Source organism: Lathyrus oleraceus, chromosome 4 (genome assembly GCF_024323335.1).
Source record: "Lathyrus oleraceus cultivar Zhongwan6 chromosome 4, CAAS_Psat_ZW6_1.0, whole genome shotgun sequence".
Taxonomy (NCBI): domain Eukaryota; kingdom Viridiplantae; phylum Streptophyta; class Magnoliopsida; order Fabales; family Fabaceae; genus Lathyrus; species Lathyrus oleraceus.
In genome coordinates, this window is record NC_066582.1 from 96,017,549 (window position 1) to 96,021,790 (window position 4,242).

Consider the following 4,242-nt stretch of genomic DNA (forward strand, 5'->3'; position numbering starts at 1 on the left):
TTGTGATTCCTGCCTTCCTCGGGAACCTCTTCATCACAAAAACTCAAATTGTTACAAGAAGTAATGTTGACAACTATGTGGTCAAACTGATCAACAGTAACATCATGCTCAACATAAGCCTATTCCAACACTTCCTGCAATGCTTCTCTGTGTGCTTTAGAATTCATCAGTAGTGACAGCACTGAGATCTTTGACGGAGTCTGGAGCAGCTGCTCTACAACATTGAATTCACTTCTCTTGATTAGCCTTAACGCCTCATCATCATCATTAGTCTTCAACTTGCTGGACTCACCAGATTGACACATTGGAGCACTAACTGGATTCACTACTGGAATCTCTACATTCTTATTTACTGAAACATCTTCTACTATCTTCAGAAATACTGGATTGAACCCACAACCGCTATGGGTCACCTTCGCAATATATTCAATGTTTACCATTGAGTCTACAACTGGTAGAGAAACCTCTTGACCATTTTCAATCATAGTGGCATTATACTGATATGGAACGGATTTTTCGGATGAGTAAGGGACATGGCCCATTATCCGTATGACCAACAGCGATACCGATCTATTGACATTATTGTTGTTGTTTCTATCAAACTGAATGACTACCCGCTCAGGGGTCTTGAACCCTGGCACAATGACATTCACATCATCCCCAAACTGACGGGACTGGAAAATTTGGATAAGCCCTTCATCCATCAACCTTTGAATATCCCTCTTGACAATAACACATCCACGAGGGTTCACGTTACAAATTACACAACCATCATGGTCATGTTCACAATCACTAATCAAGCAAATATCTTTATGCATTTCCACTAAAGATCTTTTGATATAGCGGGCATCATAAATCTTAAACTCACCAGGACAATCGTCCACCATGTTCACAGATGCGTTATCATGAGAAGGCAACGAATTTGCTTTTACGTTCGGCGCTATGTCCTCAAAGGACACCATACCACTCTTTACTAGCTTCTGAACTTCATATTTTAGAGGATAACAATTCTCTATATCATGGCCAGGGGCTCCCTGGTGAAAAGCACAATGAAGATCAGGCTTGAACCACCATGGTAGTGACTCAGAGGTGGACTTATCTAGGCCTCCAGTTCTCTCCATCTTTGGGCATATTCTTTGAATGTCTCTTTATCCTTCTGAGACATAGACCTCAGTTGGTCTCTATCAGGCGCCATATCCAAATTGTACTTATATTGCTTGACAAAGGCCTCGCCTAAGTCATCGAAAGTACGGATGCTTACACTGTCCAGACCCATGTACCACCTCAAGGCAACTCCAATTAAATTGTCTTGGAAATAGTGAATCACCAACTGATCATTATCAGTTTGAGTATACATTTTTATGGAATACATAACAAGATGGCTTAGCGGGAAAGTATTCCCTTTGTAATTTTCAAAGTCTGGGACCTTGAATTTCACCAGGATCTTAACATTGGCTACCAAGCAGAGTTCAGCAGCACTCTTCCCAAACAAGTCTTTCCCCTCAGAGTCTTCAACTCTTTGCACAGCTCGAGGAATTGGTCTTTCATCTCATCCATCTTCTCATACACATTTGAACCCTCAGACGGCTCAGAGTGGTATATAGTATCCTCAACACGAGGAACAGTGTGAACAACCAGAGGTGGAATTGACATGACTGGGCTAGATATCTGTTAGACGGTGTGGCTAGTGATCGAGAGGGGGGGTGAATAGATCACCTCTTTGAAATTTAACGGATTTGAAATTTTATCAGAGTTTTCAAAGTTGGCAGAAAAATCAGTCCCGAATCGACTTCCGTCTATTCTGAACCGCTACTAGAAAGCCGGACACACAAGTTTAATTGCTGGATTTTAATGAGAATGACAGAAACAATTCACACCAGAATTTTAACTAATTGAATGCACTTATCATTAAAGTCTATTTCCAATGAATAAAATCTAGCTAACCGTTTTGTCAAACAGTTGGTGTGTATGTGATCGATGATAAACAGCAATGGAGTTTGATTAAAAGTTTTCTTGCCACTGCTGTCTTGCAACAGGAACAATCACCACACACTAACTGAAATTCCGAAAACAGTTTTAAAACGTAAAGAGGAGTAAGGTAAGAATACGATACGCAGAGATTTGGTAAGGAAGTTCCCCACGTCGTCCTCGCGTGTGGGTACGTCTCCCTCTCAATTTCAAATGAAATTGAGAACTTTGATTATCAATTTTTGCCGAATCCGTTGATACAAGGTTATGATACAAAGACAGAATTCTAAACTCTAAGAACCTCTTCTTGTATGAACCTTCACTTGATCTGAGCACGATCAAGATTTTCCTGCACAAAATTGCAAACAATTCACCGGTTCCACGACCTGCTTGCGAAATCCCCCGATCTCCAAACGCAACGCTGCGGCTGAATATGTTCTGCAAACGTGACTCCCAAACCCTCAAGAACACTCCAGTTCTTGAAGGACAAACCAGTAGGTTTTTCCTAGAAACCCCCTTCAATCTTCAACTCAGCTAGATCCTCGATCGTTCCACTGCAAACCACAGCTAGATCCTTGATCGTACCACTGAACGTTATCTCGATGCTTCTTTAATCCAAAGAACAAGAATGGTTATGTGTAAATGTTCTTGAAGAAAAGTGATTGAGAAGATGAAGAAGATGAAGTCTCTTTCAGGTTTCTAATTGCTCTCAAACAATTGCTCCAACACTGCTTTTGATCTTGTGTTCAATTGTTTTCCCTCAATGAATTCGTTGTTTTCACTGCTGTCATAACCTGTCTTATGTATGCTGCAAAACAGTTACTGTTATAACATAAAACAGCTTTATGTATTGATGCATAAGAGTGTGTATCGATGCATACTGTAAGATATGTGAATTTTTGGTGAAATTTATTAATCATGTATCGATGCATAATTCGTATGTATCGATGCATGTGATTATTTCACTAGTATGTATCGATGCCTAATGCGCATGTATTGATACACAGGCTGTTTCAACTGGTCATGTATCGATGCAGGGATCGTGTGGATCGATGCATAGAGTCTTTAGCCTTCCATGTATTGATGCATGACTCGTATGCATCGATGCATACTGAACAGAAAGGTTTTGTGATTTATCACATGCTGTATGTATCGATGCAGAGGTTTATGTATTGATGCATACTGACATAAAATGCATTTTAATTGTTATTTTAAGGGAAGTATCAATGTAGGTTTATATGTATAGTTATGCAACAGTAGAGTGGGATGGAAAACATAATAAAAACACAAATGTATCATGTAATGCAATGCACAACCAACATTTGAATGATGATCACACAATTTGCTATCATTAAAAATTAATTCAAGGTAAAGAATTCTCTCACAAACTCCCCCTTTTTGATGATGGCAAATTCTTGGCAAGATGTGTGATACTCCCCCTGAGTTTGTGCATATCTGCATTTTCTCCCCCTTTGTCAACAACAAAAAGAGGAAGAAACAGGTTTATCAAGGTAGCATAGTGTAGCAGGACATGGCAAAAAATGGATAACAGGCTATCAATCACAAAGAATGAAGCTTCAAAGTAAAGAATCATTCACAAAGAATGACGAATAAGGGCAATAACAATAGAGATAAACAGAAATAGAGAAGCATTTTAAAGATACGAACGAGTTTAAAAGTTACATAAGCTAAACCATATATTGTGCAACAAACTAAAACTTGAGCAATATGAAATGAAATGCAGTGAGATGAAAAGATGGTTGGTTAATTTGGATTGTGGCCACCACAGGACTCCTCATCATGTCTGTCAGGATCTCTGTAGCTTGGCGGAGGCGGAGGAGGAGGCATTGTGTCTGGATTTTGGCCCATGAAGGAGTATTGCCTAAATCGGTTCTGAACTTCAATGCTTCTAAAGCTTTCCATAATACCAGGATTTTCACGCCAGTCGTCCATAAAGCCGGACATTTTGTTGTAGAAAACCTGATGCCATTTAACCAAGTCTTGGTGCCAAGCGTGTTGATTCTGATACATCCGTGTATGCTCATCATGCCAATCCCGATGCTCGTTGTGCCATTCAGATTGTTGAACATGCCAGTACCGTGCTTCTTCATGGCGTTCTTTGTTGACAATTTCCATCTGTTGAAGTATATGAGTGATGTCCGCATTTGGTGTTGAGGCTGAAGTACCACCGGAGAATGGAGGGGTTGTAGGTTCAGGTACATAGTTGGTAGGAGACCACCTTCGTGGCACCCAATCACCCCAACCAGTATTGGC